Source organism: Protopterus annectens, chromosome 11.part0 (assembly GCF_019279795.1).
Source record: "Protopterus annectens isolate FY-2018-M chromosome 11.part0, PAN1.0, whole genome shotgun sequence".
Classification (NCBI taxonomy): Eukaryota; Metazoa; Chordata; order Ceratodontiformes; family Protopteridae; genus Protopterus; species Protopterus annectens.
In genome coordinates, this window is record NC_056745.1 from 1001587182 (window position 1) to 1001608170 (window position 20989).

A 20989-nucleotide genomic window follows, 5' to 3' on the forward strand; every position below is an offset into this window, starting at 1 on the left:
ACCTCACGAGGAGTACAGATGTCAGTCAGCCAAGGGACTGTGAAGGCAAGCCATACCCCTACATCTGGCAAAAGGCCTGGCGAACAAAGTATGCAACCCTACTATTACCTGGAATACATTCTGAACCCATGTATCATACATAAACACACTTGCCTAGAATATCCCACTATGTTGCCAGTACCCTGCACATTGATGACAGATAGTAGGCATGGTGTGATTGCAGTCAGCTGCAGATGGCATGGTACCCTGTGCAGCAGTACATCAGGCACATAATTGCGGACAATGTGCCTTTACTATGTTCCCCACTGGATGCCTGCAACATACGTGATGCCATCAAATGTGATCTACAGATGCCATACAATGCCTTACACATGTACCCTGTATGGACAGATGCCACTGACACCAGGGAATACCTGTATCATGCTATCAATGCAGGTGCAGGGTCAACTTGCTGTCTATAAGCAGGTCCTGCCACACCAGGCCAGTATTGGCACATCTGAGGATAACAGTCTGTGTTCACAACATGTGCAAGCCAAACCAGGTACACTTGTACATGTCACTGTACATTATTGTGGTACATGCACATCCCAGGCAATGTCCATGTCAAGGACTATCAGACACAGACATGGCATACATTGCAAAGCTATGGCCATACACAATGGTGACCAGGATGTCAGGGCAGTTCATACAATACCCATCTGTGTGGGACATTGCAGACACTACACCCCTGTACCACACTGTACACCACTGTCGGGTGGCGTGATGCCAAGGATTACCCCTCACCCATCCTTGTACAGCCAGTTTGCACAGCCATCCACTACACCCACCCATGAAACAATGCACACGTGCATGTCAGTACTAGCACCTTGTGTCTGTGTGTGAGATATGATGCTCCCAACCACAGTCACACCTAGTATAACTCCTGTTGGCATACTGACTGATGTCAGACATGTTCACATGGCCTAACCCATAGGACCTCCGGCTATCCCCTGTTGTGCATAGTACCTGTGCATTACTGCAGTGTGGCAAACTAAGTAGTTATGAAGTGTATTTGTGGGCCTGGCAAAGTGTGTCAATGTGAGTCCATTAGAGATTGTGGTTGTGTTGACAATGACATCCGTTCATGTGGACAGCCATGTGTGCTTCACCTAATGTATGTCTACTGTATCTCTGTTGCAGATGTCGCTCACCAGAACACATAAATGTTCTTACAGTGCACCAACATGTCAGCTTTGTGACACATGGAGTAACTGATAGCTTCGAGAGAAAAATTGCACAGGACACTAAAGACAATCATAAGGCTTTTCTCAGTTATGTTAGGAACCTGGGATGCAACTCCCAGACTTGTTCTGAGTTGATTCTAAGCGACAAAAAATATACTGAACCCACAGATATCGCCAATATCCTGGAAGACAGGTTCAGTGCAAACTTCTCCACCCACCAAAAGAGCAAGTATCTATCCCGGCAGAGTGCAGCCTCCCAAACATCTCTGATGCTCAGGTGAAGGCCGCCCTCTCCAAAGCAAAAAACACTGCTTCCATGGACCAGATGGCGTCCCGGGTTGCATCCTACATGAACTCCAAGAAGAACTAATCCCTCAAGTAAAACTGCTGTACAATCTCAGCCTCACTACAGGATATGTGCCCAAAGAATGGCATACAGCAACAGTGGTCCCACTCCACAAAGGTGACGCTTCTGCGGACCCTGAAAACTATTGCCCCATAAGCCTGACTAGCCTAGTCTGCAAGGCTATGGAGAGGATCATCATGGAACTCATAAACAATGACATTGGGGACCTACAGACACTAGATCCTACCCAATTTGGCTTTGTCAAGGGCAGATCCTGCCTTCTGAACCTGGTCGACTTCTTCGAAACAGTCACCAAGGCCATAGATGAAGGGAAGGTAGTCCACACAGCCTATCTGGACCTCGCAAAGGCATTTGACACAATACCCCACTCGGGCATCATAGATAAGCTATCCGGCCTAAATATAAACCCCTATGTCACAAGATGGGTCGCAAACTGGCTCAACGACAGAACCCACAGAGTCAGAGTTGCTGGAGCCATGTCAGACTTGAAACCGGTCACAAGTGGCGTCCCACAAGGTTCTGTCCTGGGACCTCTCTTTTTAGGTATTTACTTTTCTGAGGTGCAGGCCAACGTGGGAGGAATATGGCTCACCAAGTTCACAGATGACTGCAAACTGGGCACCATAATCAACTCTCCAGCTGACACAAACATCCTTCAAAAAGGTCTCGCAGAGATGGATAACTGGTGCCAGAGCCATGGTCTAAAGCTAAATGCCAAAAAGTGTATAGTCATACCCTTTGGCAAAAACAATGTGCCCACAAATTACCACATAGGTGGTAACCCATTAAGTACAGAGAAAGTAATTAGGGATCTGGGGACCCAAGTTGATAGCAATCTCTCCTTTGACAACCACATTGCCAAAGTGGTTAGAAAGACCTTCTACATAGCCCACCTCATCATGAAAGGATTCACATCTAGATCAAGAGAGGTAATCGTGCCCCTTTATTCATCTCTCATCAGACCCATCATAGAATACAATGTCCCCTTTGGGATGTACCTTGCCCAACACCTGCAGCAATTAGAAAGACCCCAAAAGTACCTCACCAGGAGGAACAAGGGACTCAAACAGATGCCATATGCTGCTCGGTTAAAAAAACTCCAGCTCTACTCAGTTGCATACCGCCTACTTCGAGGTGATCTATGCCTGACATATAAAGCTATGTCCAACCCAGAATTAATGGACATGCTCCACCTCAGTAAATCTAAATCCCTTAGAGCCACACGCTCGAGGGACTTGAACCTCAGCACAGAAATAAATAGAACATGCTGGAGGGACAGATTCATAACCCAGAGGCTCCCTTCGCTCTGGAAAAGAATTCCAATTCATGTTAGGCAGAGCACCTCACTGACTCTCTTCAAGAAGAATCTTGATGAGTGGATGGGGGATCGTAGGTTTGTCCCAGGGATTACTTCCGTGTCACTATTAGACAGAGGCACAGTAAACTAAACTTTAAAAAGGGCACAGTATACTCAAATCAAGGGGTGGCATAAGTCAAACACAATCGGGCTAGGCTTATAAATGCCCCAGGGCAGATAGCATAGTATGAACCTATGAACCTATGAACTGCATGAACTTGTCATAGTAATGACTAGTCAGTCAGGGGTTTGAACCCCTGTACTGGTAGGTTTGTGACAGACAATGCTTAGATTTTAGTCTCCAAGCCCTTCTCTGATGTACTTGGCCCCTGTCTGTCCCTCCCACACACTCTCTGGTGGATGTGGAGTTGTACACCTGCTCAGCAGCAGCTTGTGTTTTGTAAGTGATGGTCATGATCAGGTGATGGCCTCTGCACCTATTGCAGTCCTCCTCTAGCTGATTACATGTGGAACAGCTGTGATGATGTTCCCATAGCCAAGCACATGGAAACACAGTACAATATCTAGGAACATCATGTTGGTGTTTACCCATGACAGTCGCTGTGAGTGGTACCTGGATCTGGTATTTGGTAAACGGCATCACAGATGATATCTGGATGTTCCTCAAACAACATACATAGTGGGAAATAGCCTAAAGACAGGAGGGTGATGTGCCAGACATGCCTACAGCATGTAAGTGTAGCTCTGCTTCATTGAGACTACTGCCAGTTTAACAAGTTGTGTGTGGGAATGGCTATTCTGCATGTTTTAAAACTGACAAGACAGTGCTCTATTTGTGAGGGAAACCCATCTGTAGGGCCATCTATGGACTGGTCAGTGTGTGGAAACATTTGTTTCCTGTGTTACTCACTGAACACACATCTGTGAACTGCAGGAACATACTGTGAGGATAGCAGTCAGTACATGGTGATAGTGATGAGTTACTGCCATCGCATCCCTGATTGGACATAGGACACATGAAACAGTGGTATGACATACACTGTATGGGGTTCTCAGTGACATGTCAATAATGGGCCACTGTTCATAGCTGCAGTCACAAGTCTTACACTTTATACAGATGTCATGCAGTATATATCCATGTGTTGTGCTCCTTCTGCACATGTATACCATCTATTGTGTTGGGTTGATGGTCATATCTATGCATGTTGTTATAAGTAATCCTGAATGCTGTTGACTATTAGTAAGCCATATCTGCGTTTAAACTGCAACACCATAGGCTGTATGCGTTTGGAGGTTCCGGCAGAACCTCCTGTCCCACTTCAGCTGGCCATGGCACCGGGCACCAGCACATCTGGGGCCCAGCCTTGGAACTCCACCTCTGTTGGCTCTGCATCACTTTCTGATGGAACAGTCACTGAGGATGGGGCTTGTCCCCCCTGGGAGCAGGTCCAGACAGGAACATGTCCGCTGTCATACAGTCTCAGACATGGTGCGTAGGGGGGCTCAATAAGGGATTTTGAGGCCAGATACGCTAGCTCAAGGGCAGAGTGTCACATTTACAGGGTGAGCCTGCCCCTCTTAGACAGCCCCCAGCACTGCCACCTTTGCGGCTGTTTTAGTGCAGTGGTGACTGCCCATGGCTGGGGACCTCCATCCTACTGTTTCCATCTGGGAGCTCATGGTCTTGTGACTGCCGAACACCCCTCCCTGTCCAAGCTGTATCCCCCCACATGTGTCATATACCAACCCTGTATGCTGTCTTGTCTGTCATCCTACCCAACCTATCCTCCACAAGTATAGCTACTCTCCTTCCCTCACATCCCACTCTCACCCTACGGAAACAGAAGGCCAATCGGTTCCTAGAACAACATTTTCCCCATACATAGCTGTCCATTTCACACACGTGTCCACTGGACACATGTAACCCTTTTAATATGCATCATAACATACTCCAGTTATCCTTACCCCTGTCTCTCAGGCACATGATCCTGGTATGCACATGACTCCTAAAGGTTCCAGGTACACATGATGCAGACAACCCCATTGTACACACAACTCTACCGGTCCCTCTATGGTTACCCCATTTACCTTTTTCATGATGATGATGTCGCACACAGCACCTTGCAAGAGTGCTGTTCTAACATAATGATTGGACAGCAACTGTTGTGTTAATGTAAATAAAATGCACAGAGTGATGTATTTGGCCAATGTACAAATGTTTGCATAGGGTCATAGGTTCATACTAGGCTACCTGCCCTAGGGCATTTATAAGCCTAGCCAGAGTGTGTATGGCTTTCGCCACCCATATTAAATTAATTTTGCTATGCCCTTTTTCAAGGTTAGTATACTGTGCCTCTGTCTAACAGTGACACAGAAGTAATACCCGGGGTAAACCTATGATCTCCCATCCACTCATCAAGATTCCTCTTGAAGAGAGTCAATGAGGGACTCTGCATAACCTGGACTGGGATTTTATTCCAGAGTGAAGGGAACCTCTGGGTTATGAATCTGTCCCTCCAGCATGTCTTATTTAGTTCAGTGCTGAGGTTCAAGTCCCTCGAGCGCGTAGCTCGATGGGATTTGGATTTTCTGAGGTGCAGCATGTCCATTAATTCCGGGCTGGACATGGCTTTATATCGCCAGGGCACTGTAGTAACAGATCGCCTCTGAGCAGGCAGTATGCCACTGAGTAGAGCTGGAGTTTCTTTAACTGGGCAGCATACGGCATCTGTTTGAGCCCCTTGATCCTCTTGGTGAGGTACTTTTGGGGTCTTTCCAGTTGCTGCAGGTGTCTGGTAAGGTACATCCCAAAAGGGGCATTGTACTCAATTATGGGCCTGATGAGGGATGAGTAAAGAGGCATGATGACCTCCTCTGATCTAGATGTGAATCCCTTCATGATTAGGTGGGCTATATATAATGTTTTTCTAACCACTTTGGCCACGTGGTTGTCAAATGAGCGATTGCTATCAACTTGGGTCCCCAGGTCTCTAATTACTTCTTCTGTACTTAATGGATTACCACCTATGTGGTAATTTGTGGGCACTTTGTTTTTGCCAAAGGGGGTGACTATACACTTTTTGGCGTTTAGCTTGAGGCCATGGCTCTGGCACCAGTTGTCTGTATTAATGACACATGTCTGTCTGAGGGAGTCTTGATATTACATAGGACAACACCACTACATAATACAGGCATTGCTGATGTTTCCCTTTTCTTTCCTGTGTAATGCTTTGTTGTCACATGGGATGTTCTTGATATATCTATATATATGTATGCATCTATATCTGGACATAAACACACACACATACATCTACATGATGGAATACATTTCCTATACTGTTGAATGACTGCGCTGGATGATATGTTTGTGATAAGATCTGATGTCTGTATATCTGCCATGGCTTAGTGGTAAATCACAATAGCTGTGTGTGCAGGGTCCTGGTTTTGAGCCTTGCAGAGGCTGTTTATTTTGTTGCTGGGCAGAACAAGGCCATTGGATATGGAGTGATTAAGGCACATTAAAGCAGTTGTGAGCGGGTGTGCATGGGTTTGCATGGAGCTAAGCAATGCTAACCTCCGGTTACAGTTTCTTACACTCAGTTAGCCTCTACATTGATTCACCAGTGTAATACTCACATACTGGTGGCCAAACAGGCTTAAACCCACTTGCTCCCACACTTGCAAATGCACTGCATTTGATGTTTGCATCTGACACTCACACCCCTGGGTGGGAGTGAGGACTTTGATATTACCTTGTGATGCCTATTACAATGGATTACATGACTACAGAATCAGGAATGGCTGCACATTAGGTGAAAGCATGCTGTTTGACTGTACAGAATCCGCGGCCTGTTCAGAGTTTGATTCATATTATTGGTGTGTTCCTCTTACAATCTGCACCTCTCTGGCTATTACATGGGAACTGACACACTTCAATAAAAACAATACAAACAAGTAAATGGATGTTGGAACCCAAATCTTTAGCCGAGTCATACTACTGCATACCTAATATTCTATCATCTTTCTAAGGTTGTCAGTGAAATATGAGCTTTCTGTCCCTATCAGACCTCTCATACGATTGGGGAAAAATACCAACTTAATCAGCGACACGTCATGACAACATCAGGGACACAGTTTAAATTATTAGTGCTATTAACCTGACACATTGACAGACTTAGAGCATATGAATTCATACACATTTTCTGAGGTAAATGATGTTTATAACTCTTAATTGTTGCCATTATTCATTACGTGTAATACTCCACCTTTCCTCCAAAAGTCACTAGTTTTAGGAGGGATTAAGTGGGACAGAGATAGAAATTGAGTTAAAATCAGGGACATTCCTAGAAATCAGGGACAGTTCAGAGGTATGGTCCCTATTTGTTCCCACAATGGTTTATGTCCTGTCCAGTGGATTTGTTGTTAGGGGTTGAGAGGTATGGGTGTCAGATATGCCCATTTCGGAATATTGCTTACATCCCCGGGGCGGTCCTAATACGACTGCACCAGCCAACACCTGCATGCCTAGGCCCACAATTGCATAACCATAGTTCCCCCACCTGCCCCTCCTCTATAGCACTCATCCTTACTGTGGATGCAAGTGGGGTATAAACACACCACTACACACTGCCCACTCTCCGCGTGTTGGGACACATGTCTTACTTTGTGTCAACCCATGGGTTATCAGGCAAGCACAACCTACTGATCCGTGTACATCTACAGCCTGGTTTGATAAATAATTGCTGGGACTGACTCCGATGATCATTAATTTTTGGGTGTCCCACAAGGGACATCAATGTCTATGTTTCAAGATTACACCTGGCAGGTCTCTACCACTGGTAGTATTCTGCCGGTGGTCTGGGAAGCAGTGGTGTGTTTACTTTTACTGTGTGTCTGTATGTCTCACTGGCCTAGCTAGGGGTGGGGGGTTGATGCTACGTGTTACACATTTGTTTATTGGACCCCTCACCCCCATATGCATGGCCTGTGAACATATGTAACTCATAACTGCTGTATCATATCCTAGCCATATACATGCGTATATTAACAGTCACACACATATATAAATATATATATATATATATATATATATATATATATATATATATATATATATTTATAGATATATATACATTAATATATACAGGTATATCTGCATATGTATGCATGCATGTATATATTTATATATTGCTGTCTATATATATAACAACGTATGGGTCTATGGGTGTCTGCATATCTATATATCTATATGTGGGTATGTATATGTATTATGTCTCTGTATGTATACATTTGTACTATGGAAAGGGAGAGGCTTATCTTTATGTTGCTATAGTAGATATACACACACATACCTCTACATGTATACATCTGCATCTGGTTATTACGTTCCTTGCCAAAATTATTACACTTTGCTGCAGTGGGACTCGTAGTGGGTGTGGCTACTCATTGGGCAACACCTCTGCCCAATGAACACATTTGCTTACATCTCTGGGGCTGTCCATATAGGCCCACATCAGCCAACACCTACACACATAGACCCATAAGTAGCTACTCATAGTTCCCCCACCCAAACCTCCTCTACAGCACCCATCCTTACTCTGGATCCTGGTCGGTTTAGTACACACCACTACATGCTGCCCACTCTCCACTTCATGGGACCCATTTCATACAATTGTCTCGACCCATGGGTCATCAGGCTTTCCCACTCTTGTATTCTGGGTATGTATACATGCCTGCTAGAATGTTCGGTTAATCACCTTATTTTGGTCTTGCCAATTTATGGGGTGTCCAGCAAGGTACGCTCCTGTCTGTGTTCCAAGATTAGAATTCATGGGTGCTCTGTGTACCACCCTGGATGTATACTGCCTGTTGTCTGGGGAGCAGTGGACTCTACATTGTTTGTGTGTATGTTTCCCGTCTTCTGCTGGAGGGGTGGAAGGTCATGCTGCGTGTTTCATGTTTCTTGCTTGTGCCCCTCACTTCCATTGGCATTGCCTGTGAACATATCTCATTCTTGTGTGCTGCTTCCTATCATAGCTGTATATCTGTGTATATCTACGCACACACACACACACACACACACACACACACACACAAACACACACATATATATACATATATATATATATATATATATATATATATATATATATATATATATATATATATATATATATATATAAATATATATATATATATATATATATATATATATATATATATATATATATATATATATATATATATATATATATATATATATATATATATATATATATATATATATATATATATATATATATATATATATATATATATATATATATATATATATATATATATATATATATATACATATATACATATATATATATATATATATATATATATATATATATATATATATATCTACTGTGCCTGCAATAAAGGCTTTACATTGAGTGCTGGTTATGTTTTTGGAGCATATGTGGATTTGTTTTTCCATGCACCAGTTTGCTGGATAAGTGCACCAAGTGTTTTGTTTATATATATATATATATATATATATATATATATATATATACATATATACATAAATGTGTGTGTGTGTGTGTGTGTGTGTGTGTGTGTGTCTGTAAAGCAATGCATACCCCACGCAAATGCACTTACACACGCTTTCTGGTGTTTATATATGCTTAAACCTGCTTACTATTGCCTTATTCCTTATGACACTGACACTTCACTCCAGTTAACTTTTAATTGTTATTTTGCAGGTTATACAGTGGACAGATGTTGCAATATGTTCATGTACAGATTACTGATGGTAAATGGTATGTGATGCAATGGGATTCAGAATGGGAATGTCTGTTCATTAGGCGGTTGCTCTAACCAATACACTATTGCTGTGCTGCTTCATTTGCATATATACCCATATACCCATGGCTTCTGGTTCCCCAAAGACCCACCCCAATGCCTCCCTAACACTGCAGTCATCCATTCTCCAGTTGGATTTGCGGTGTATCCACACCACTACACATTGGCCACTCCCTACTCCTATAGACCCTTCCCTTCGGTTGACTCACTACACTTATCCTCAGAACTCCCAAACTTTTAGTCCACAAACATTGGTGACATGAGTGACCAAAAGGACACTATTCACAATTTTTGGGTTGCCCCACATGGGCATGTGTTTATGTCAAGTTTAGACTCTATCCCCGGGATTCATGAAGCTTGTGCCAGGTGCAGGTGTAGCATCGGCGATCTAACACCAAATATGGCCGCCGAGCGATTCAGGTACTAGCTGTTTCCACGTGCACTACCTGCATACACCACGCCTGCACAGCTCCTGGTGCATGTATGCTAATCACCCCATGCACAGCAGTGTAGCATGCAAATGAACTGTAAGCATGCAGAAATGTAATCCGAAAAAAAACGGTTTACATTTTTCAAACATAAACTCGGAGCCATGACAGCGAACCAAACTCACGTATTATACTGTTAATATATGCCAATGGCTAAATATATAGCCATTTGCATAAAACAACATGCACAAAATATGGGAAAAAAATGTAATATTATGCCCACATGAATGTAAAGTTAAAGCGCAGGGCATCGGTGCACAAAGGGGATGGCAAGGAATATACAAAAATATTGAATAAAACTGCAGTGAAACACATATCACAATTTCCCCATAATACTCAATGGCAGGCATGCTACACCATACTCATGGCGCAAGGGTTGCTAAGGGGCAGTAAGAGTGGTATGCACAGTAGCTAGGAATTAGTAGGAAATGCCATGCACATGAGGAGTAATACCGAACTGCAGATTTCCTGCTGGTGTAAGGATGCACAAAACAGTGTAGCATTCTAACACCAAGGTGAGCCCTTGAGATAAAAATGACATCAAGAGAGTGGTGTGTCACCATTGCTGTAAGCACATTGGAGCATTGCTAACCTGGTTTGCCTGTTGCTAAGCAAACCTGCAGGATAGGGGAGTGTTGAAGTAGCCATAGCTTGGCTTAGCTGAGAGCACACAAGATAACCGAATGTGCATGTGAACGTGGATGAAAACGCACTGTAAACCCGGTAAACGGCTGTGTGTGGCGCACACCAGAGCGGAAAAAGGAAGGATATGGGAAAAAGATAAGGAAATGCTGCAGCATGGAAATAGGAGTACAAATGAGTAATTAACACCTAGGAACCCACAGTGGGCCACTGACAACAGCTAACAATGCTGCTAGCAGCTACCTGCAGAACAGATAAGGGGAGGTGCCATACTGCAAAGAAAAAAGAACTGTCACAGCAAAACAAAGCAAAATTGCAGTAGAAAAGCTACAAAACATATTTCGCAACACATTCCTGGGTAGGGAAAGTACAAAACAAGAAAGCCTGTAGCTGGATGCATGCCTGTCAATGGGAGGGGATTCGGGTTGAAAAGTGAAATAAAGGGCAAGAGATTAATTACGGCATGCAAGCATAATTTAACACCAAAGGCCCCACAATTGTAATACTCACTGTAAAACCCATAATTAAGATACCTTGCAGCTGGATTTGCACATACACACCCAATAACATCAGCAGCATCCAAAGCACAATAGTATAAAGTGTGAAAGCATCTCACACACACTTGTGTATTCCCAAACACTCTGCACCATCGGTGTAAACAGATGGGCAACTTTTAAAATGTACATGGTAGGGGTTGCCATAGTTTTGATTTATCAGCAAGTGTTGGAGACTGAAGGTGGTGCGGAGGATGATGCTAACAACCACCTCAGGCACCGGAGGAGGAGAAGAGTGGTCAGACCAAGAGTAACCTACCAGGGGCTAAATGATCTGGAGATAGTAGAGTGCTATAGGGTCAACAGGGACACCATAGAGCACCTTTTTGAGCTGTGCCGGCCATGCCTCAGAGCAAGAAATAACAGAGGGGAACCCATACCAGTGGACAAGAAGGTATGTGTAAACTTGAGAATATTAGCCACAGGTACCTTCCAAAGGCCAAGTGGGGATATCCTGTGGGTCTCACAGGCATCATTATCTAGGGTACTCCACCAGTTCCTGGATGCCATGTTACCACATGCCAATGAGCACATATATTTCCCCCGAGCACAGGACAAGTTGGCCAGCAATATGCATCTCTTCCACCGTGTGGCAGAATACCCGGAGGTACTGGGTGTAATAGACTGCACGCACATACATATCAAGTCACAACCCGGTGAGCAGGGTAAGCCATACATAAACCACAAGGGATACCCCTCCATCAACTGCTAGGTCATGTGAAATGCCCAGGACATTATCATGAATGTGTGCACTGGCAGCCCTGGAAGCTATCACGACTCCCACATCTGGCATGCCTCACAGCTGTATCAGGTATTTGCCAGGGGGGGGCATCCCATATGGCCAGCTGGTGGGGGATGCTGGCTATGCACTGAAGCTGTGGATGATGACTCCCATCAGAAATGCACACACACCCATGCAAGAACACCATAATGAGGCACGCGCACAAACTAGAATCATCATAGAGCATTTGTTTGAGATGCTGAAATCATGGTTACATTGCTTGGACATATCCGGTGGAGCCTTGCAGAATTCTCCAGGCACGTGTGCCCACATCTTCATAGTATGTGCCATGCTACACAATATGATCTTGCGGAAACAGCTGCAGCAGGGACAGAATGGTGAAGGCCCTCACAGCCCACCACAATTGCCAAGAGCCCCACAGGCACAGAGGTACTCAGACCACCAACACCCTGAGCCAGCCCCAGTAGGCAGATGGAGGCATGCCTAGTATGCCCATGCCTTGGCAAAGAAGAAATGTATAGCACACACACTGACAGTGTATGAACCTATGGATTGACACCCTTCTCCACCTGTACACACAGTAAACATGGATGGCACACACACACACACACACAAGACCACCCGTAAATTGACATGTATAGGTTGTCTTCCGTGGGCATCCTACAGAGAGAGCCCTCAACTATTACACACACAACCGCTATTGGCACAAGGTAAGTCAACACCTGAACAGTAAATTAAGCTGTCATCATGTGCTGATACTGTATGTATAGGTTAAAAGGTACATAGGTAGGTATGTGGCTAACTGCCCGAGGCCATTCATATGCCTAGCTGAAATGTGTCAGCTGTCATCACCCCATTGATTAACTAACTGTCCCTCTGTGAAGCAGAGCCAATTGTGGTATCCCTGGGGTGTACCCACTGTTCCACATCCAGTCTGCAAGGTGTCCCTGGAGTGTTAGTGAGGGGCTCCATATAATGTAATCAGGGATGTAGTTCCAAAGCATGGGAAGTACCTGTGACAGGAATCTATCACTCCAGCATCTTCCAGTTACGGTTGTGACAAGGTTTAACTCATTACAGTGTGTGGCTCACTGTGACATGGATTCCCATAGGTGGAGCATATCCATTAAGCCTGACTTGGACATGAGTTTGTTGGGCAGCAAAGATCATCTCTGAGTAAATGAGATGCAACTGAGTAATGCAAGAGTTCATGCAGTCTGGCAGCATAAGAGATATGTCTGAGGCCAGTAATGCTCTTGGCGAGGTATGTTCATAGACCCTCCAACTGTTGGATGTGTCTTCTGAGGTACATCCCAAATGGGTTATCATACTCGATGATGGGATTGATGAGTGATGAGTAAAGGGGCACAATAACCTCAGTATGTCTAGATGCAAACTCTTAAGTAATCAGAAGGCCTAAATAGACAGATGGCCTAAGTACTTTGGAGGTGTGATTGTCAAAGGAGAGATCACTATCTAATGTAGCCCCCACAAACCCATTACCTCATCTGTATTAAAGGGACTGCACTCATGTGTTAATATGTCGGTGTTTAGTTTTCCCAACATGGAATGACCATGCAGTTTGTGGCCCTTAGCTGGAGGCCATGACTGTGACATCCTGTGTTGGTCTATGTGAGGCCCCTTGAAGGATGTCTGTGACAGCTGGACTGTCAATTATGGCCCCCAGTTTGCAGTAATCATCAAACACGGTCTGCTGTAGTCCACCTGTGTTTGCATGTACCTCTGAGAAGTATATGGAAAACAGTAGGGGTCCCAGGAGGAGTCCTGTGGGACAACAGTTGTGACTGGTTAAGAGTTGGACCTGGAGGCTGTTAGGCTTACCATGTGGGTTCTGTGTGTAAGCCTGTTGACAACCCAACCTCTGATGTATGGGTGTATGTACTGGCTTGTGAGTTTATAAACAAAACCTGAGTGGGAAATGGTGTCATAATCCTTAGCGAGGTCCAGGCAGTATGTGTGAACTACCACACCCCACACCTAAATTCTAGGTAACTGTAAGACATCAAACAGGTTCAGTAGGCATGATCTGCACTCATCAAGCAGACCTGGGTTGAGTCGAGTGTCTGGAGATTCCCAATGTCTCTGTTAATGAGTTCCATGATGATGCGCTCCATAGCCTTGCAGACCAGGCCAGTCAGGCTTATAGGGCAATAGTTCCCGGGGTCCGTTGTGGCGCCACCTTTGTGGAGTGGGATCACTGTTGTTGTGTGCCACTCTGTGGGTATGTAGCCTGTAGAGAGTCTGTGTTTGAACAGTGTGTTTAGGTGAGGGGTTAGTTCATTTGGAGCTCATGTAAGACACAGCATGGTACACTGTCCAGTCCCATTGAGGCTGTATTTGTGGCTTTGTATAAGGCTGTTTTATCGTGTGTGTCAGTGATTGCCAGGGCCGTACATTCTTCTAGTATGGTTAAGGGCCATTTAGGGGTTGAGAGGGGTGTGAAGTTTGCACTGAGCATGTCTGCCAAAATGCTGGCAATATCAGTCAGTTCAGTGTATTTTGTGTCAGTCTGCACCAACTCTGAGCAGATCTGAGAGTTCCCACTTAGGTTCTTGACATAGCTAAAGAACGCTTTGTGGTTGTCTGTAGGGTCCTTGGGAAATTGTCTTTTGAAAATAGCCTTAGATGATATCATGAGGGATTGTAGTTTCTTGCTGACACTGATCAGGGATGTCTGTCCTTCTAGGGATTTTGCTCTTATCTGTACTAGTTACCTCCTACTATTGTAGAGCCTGTGTATGGCAGGGGTCCACCAGACCAGTTTCCTGTTCTTGGAGGAGTGAGTCTAGGTTAGACTTGGGATAGCATGGTCCATTCATTCCTGCAGATGATCATAGAGTGCCTTTGTATATGTTTCAGCATCTTGGACAGCATTGTCCATTAGCGTAGGGGCTATGAAACTGTTCTACCTCGGGCATAAGCAACGTGAAGTCTGCTTTGGAAAAGATTTCCATGCTGGTTTCCTTGTTTGTGGTTGTGGGCGGAATGTGAATATCCAGAGTGATTAGTCTATGGTCTGATCTAACCAGCGAGGTGTTGATGTTGGGTGTGAAACACCAGTCCCCCATGTTGGTGATGACCAGGTCCAATATGTTGTTCCCTCTGGTGGGGGTGTAGACCAGTTGTTCCAGGGCATTAGAGTTGAGGAATTCTAGGAAGCACTGGGCAAGGGAGTTAGTACTCGAGTAGTTCTCCCAGTTAATGTTTGGTTAGCTGACATCACCCAGTATTAGGGTGTTTGGTAGGACCTGCGTATTTCCCAGTGTCCCTGGAAATGCGGAATGTGGGTCCTGGGTCATGGTGGGTGATCTGTAGCAATCTACAATTTGGATTGTGGTGTTGCCCATTGTCACTTGCACTTGGAAGATCTCTGGTGCATCGTGCTGCGCCACTAACCTGATGGTGTGAGTATCCTTGATGAATATGGATGCACGCTCGCCTTTTGTCTTCCGGTCTGGGTTCTGTGGCTGAAAGGTGTAGTATGAGTTATAGCCTGGTGGTGCTGGGGTGCTCCCTGGAGCCTTAAACTGGGTGTCTGTTACCGCACAGATATCAATGTTCTCCATACTGAGGAGTACCTCGAGTGTGAGCAATGTGAGGTTTAGACTTCTGGCATTGAGTAGCAATACCCTCAGTTTCCGGTTACATGTGCTATGTATGGTGGTGGGTTTGTCTTATAAGCCTTGCCTAAAAGTCCTCCTTGCTTAATATCCACCTCTCTACTATTGTTTGCAATCAATGACAGCTGTGCATGTGTACATGTTCTGCAAATGTGTACTGACCCTTGTTACAGAGCTGTGCCAAATGGCTATGTGCACACCTACATAGAGTGGATATTGACAGAATAGACATACTGGTTGAACATGTAGATTTGCGTAGCCTAACCTCTCATTGCCAGACTAACAGCTGCTTGGAAATATGTCGACAGTACTGGTAATGAAACAAGAGTGCATATCATCTTTAACTCCAGTGTGACATTTGCAGTAGGCATGCAAGATGTAGGAAACTGCTGCCCATGTGTAATAGCAGCTTCATAGGTGATGGCGTACACTATCTGATTATATCCTGATCATGTCGATAGTGGCAGCAGAGTCTATTGATATCTGACTCTGTGTGGGGAGTGGTTATCTGTGCCCAACAGAGCTCATGCTTCTGCTGGGTATGTGTGTTTATACCCAGACAAGGATACAGCCCTGTTCACACTTGCATCATCTGTAATCAACTATCAGGATGCAATGTGGCCCTCAGAGGGGGAATACTACTAAAGGTAGCTACCATGTTCTGTAATAGCTAGTGTTGCCACGTCCATAACTCAGATATTTACATGTGAGAATCATCATAAGCAGTAAGTATACTAAATACAGTACGTGGTACTTGTAGTACTGAATGCTCATACAGGCATGTCCACTACTCAGCTACTGGTGTTTACTAATGTCAGCTTTGTGTATGTGGCCATCTTGGCAGAATGCAATCTCTATGCCATGTACACTGCTAAACCCGCCTAACCCCACACCCTACACATTGTCTGGGATGCAGCTACAGGGGTGATCTTGGAGGCAGTCCGTACTACACCCATGACTGGACTAGACAGTCAAGAGGTGTAGGTTAACACATGCATCTCATCACCACAACCAACACATACCCTTACCAGAACAGAGTAAGGACACACACACATTCCACCATATATCACACACATCCACAGAGGCCTCTAAGTATCTTGCCAAGCAAGAGGCCTCCAAGTTGGAATAGACAGACAACAGACATAGTTCGCATAATTGTGTCACACCTCAGAACATATGGCCGGAAACATGGCCAACAGTACTCATTTGTGAACACAAACCCTAGCACTATGTTACACACCAAGCTATATGAGGGCAAACATACTGTCAACTGCCTGTCTGCCATGGTTAGCCACATACCCATACACACCAACCACCTTTAGAACTATGCACATGTCACTGGCATGTGCTATGTTTTTGTGCAGGACCTGTGATGCAGTAGCCTGGACTGCATGGAAACACATGTAGGAACTGTCTGGTCATGTAGCACATGCGGGTATGTCCCACAGCCTGGGTAGCATTTTGCCAGTGGCAAGAATGATGCAGCAGTACAGGGACAAGGATTGTATTCCACAATCGTGACATTTACTGGTGTAATTCAAAGAGTATCCAGCATCTCTCTGCCTGGGATAACATGGTTGATAGACCATGATGCTTTGCCAGACAGGTTCTGCACCTGTCACCCCTGCATCTCTGGATACTATAGTGCCCTCATCATGCCAGGTTCAAGTGAAAGTCCACTGGTGCAACAGTGACAGCAAAGAAATAAACTGTGAGTCTTGCTGCTCAATGATACAAATCAGGTACTCAATATGGACTCACTTAAGGCAATCTGAAACATGGAGAACATATCTGTGCAGTGATTGAGATATGGTCCAACACTTTGGAGAGCACCCCTGCATGACCATGTTATAACACATACCTCACCTCTTGGCCAACATCCTTTATTGGAACACATGGGCCACAGGTGTATCCAACGTCCTGAGGGATATGTACACCCCCACACAAGTTGCACTAGCACAACGTAAGATGCATTATGCTGAGCAACTACCTTTGTGCCAATGTGTAATCCAAATTGCACCTTGTGACAGATCATCCACCATGCCTCAGAAATCCCCTGTCATTGTGCTGTAATGGGGAATACCAACTGTGAGACAGGACACCATAATCATGGCCACTCAGCTATCCCATTATGAACCGGGAAGACTCATCATGTACCAACACATGTGCTCAATGCATGTTGGATGTCATCAACACCAATGACCTGGATCACCGTAGTCACACCAACAGGGCTAACAGTATGCCACACATGGTCAGTCTTCAAAGCCAATGTTATGCTCCTTAATAGCAAAGTGATGACTATCATGGCACCCATGCAGATGTACAATGCATGTGCAAATGCTGAGTCCTACACAAATGCACTTTAGGCACTCACATATGTGCAGTGATTGTGCCATTGAAACAGAAACAGGATTCAAACAAACACAACCATGAAGGCAAACCGGTGGTACCCTGCCTTAAACTGTACCACAGAAGTTAGTAACTGTTGCAAGGGTCAACACACATGAGTGGAAGTTGATCCATGGTCAGCCTCAGTAAGATGCAGATACACCATATAATGCCACACAACGCTACTGCAAAACTACTCATCCACATATTATGAGGCCAGACACAGAGGATTCCATAGCTGTGTCATGAAACATAATGGCAACAACACCTGCTGTGCTTTACAGCACTATGGCATGAGAGGTACTGCACCTACGGAAATAGCACCTGTTCAGCCAGATAGGGTCTAGGATAACATAAGCACACTGCCCCCCCAACAGGTGCACATTCATATATCCATGTACATTACAGAGACCTGTAATAACAACTATGCAGGTACAAGCTGCCCTCTCTAATGCCATACATACAGGCTGCATGGGACCTGTCCACATTCCAGGTTATATCCTACACAAATGTCAAAACAATCTGCTCCCCACATAAACATCTTGTGCAATCATAGCTTCATGTCAGGCTGTGTACACACTCAATGGTGCATAGCAGCAGTCATCTGTTAATGCTGTCAATATCCGAGGGACCCTGGTATGTGTACAACTGACCTGGTTACAAACAGTAGTATCATTGCTTTGCATAACACATAATGTAACTGTGTCAGTACATGGGTACTCTGCACAGTTGTTGTAGGGCTAGGTACAGTCCACCATTCAAAGGTTACTTGGTGTTGTTCCATTACATGTCATACCACATGTATGGATGTGTGTTGGTGGTCTGAGGACATGGTGGTGTCTGAGGATTACATCCTAGGATGCAGCTTTTGACACTGTGACCTGCACCTGGCTCATCTGTGATGATATATGTTGGAGTACAGGTCTGTACATGTGAGTAACTGTTATGAATGTGGGGACACCACCACCACCTGGAGTGGTCTGTACCAGTGTTATGGCCCACATGTCTGGTTCTGAGTTATATGGTGGTAGTGCTATTGTGCACAACAGAGCCATCAGCCAGGTGTTCCTCACTGCACAGAGGTCAGTATTCCCCACTGTAGGTTCAACAGTGAGCAGCTGTGATTATGACAGCAATACATCTAGCATTGGTTAGCATAAGCATACAATGCAATTGTCTTCTAGATATCAGGGTGTTATCCTGTGTTTAGGTAATTTGCCTTGGAATGGCACTATATGGGCAAATGCGAACGAGGTATTAGCAACACTCCCTTGAATCATGGATGCATGTGATCTGTGACAAAGGCTTGTCTTCTGTCAGTCATGTAATTCCAGACTGACAGACACTGGACAAACTCATAATTACAGCAGGGCATTGGCTCACTGTGTTGGTCAAGCAGTTGCCATTCCTAGCATGAAATCACTGCAAGTGGCAGAATTGTGCTTGTTATAGACTGATACATCTAAGGTGTCAAACAGTAGCAGGTGTTGTGTAGATGACCAGTGTCAGATACATGTAGTGCAGCATTCCTGCTAACAATGACAACTACTAACACCAGAGACCATTACAACATGTTCTGTACGTCTAACTGTATGAGCATGGCCACTGTGGCTTTCCGTGTTTAGAATCAGAGTACATACTAAACAGCCCTGTGGTACTAAGTGTGTGAGGATGCCCATTGACACCTTGTGTATGTTATGTGCTACTATGTGTATGAGCATGGCAATTGAAACCCTGTATAGTGATAGTAGTGTCCATTCCACAGAAGGGCATACTCCTGTTTGGGATAGACTCCTACGTTAAACACACAGGTCCACAGCTATGTACATCGTAACTGTCAGCATCCCTGTTGATGTCCGCAATCCTAGAATGTCATGATGACTGCCTTGGAATGTGTAATCTCTGTGGCGCAACTCGTAAATGCATAGTTCTGCAATAGTGATCTGTAGATAGGCAGGTGTTCTGATCCCATCACTTTGTGTGTGTGTGTGTGTGTGTGTGTGTGTGTGTGTGTGTGTGTGTGTGTGTGTGTGTGTGTGTGTGTGTGTGTGTGTGTCCATCTGCCGGTGGACAGAACAATGCTTTTTAGAGTACTCACACTCCGTACGATTCCTATACTCAACTTTGGCAAGGCTGATGATGTCACCCACCTAGGAATACACCTCTGGGATCGATTTGACCCAGTAATCTCAATAGCGAGTTCTGTAACTGTGTAATGCTATAGTGTGATAAAGTAGTTAGGTCGGCGTTCTAATCCCAGACATACCAAGTGTGTGTGTGTGTGTGTGTGTGTGTGTGTGTGTGTGTGTGGTGGACAGAACAATGCTTTTTAGAGTACTCACACTCCGTACGATTCCTATACTCAACTTTGGCAAGGCTGATGATGTTGCCCACCTAGGAATACATATCTGGGATTGATGTGACCTAGTAATCTCGATAGCGCATTCTATAACTGCGTAATGCTGTTGTGTGATAAAGTAGTTAGGTCAGTGTTCTAATCCCAGACATTCTGAGTGGGTGTGTCCATCTGCCGGTGGACAGAACAATGCTTTTTAGAGTACTCACACTCTGTACGATTCCTATACTCAACTTTGGCAAGACTGATGATGTCACCCACCTAGGAATACACCTCTGGGTTTGCTGTGACCCAGTAATCTCGATAGTGCACTCTGTAACTGCGTAATGCTGTAGTGAGATAAAGTAGTCAGGTAGGTAGGGGGCTGGTGCCTGTGATGGCTGTCAGCTCTGGTGAGTAAGTCAGCAACCTAATATTA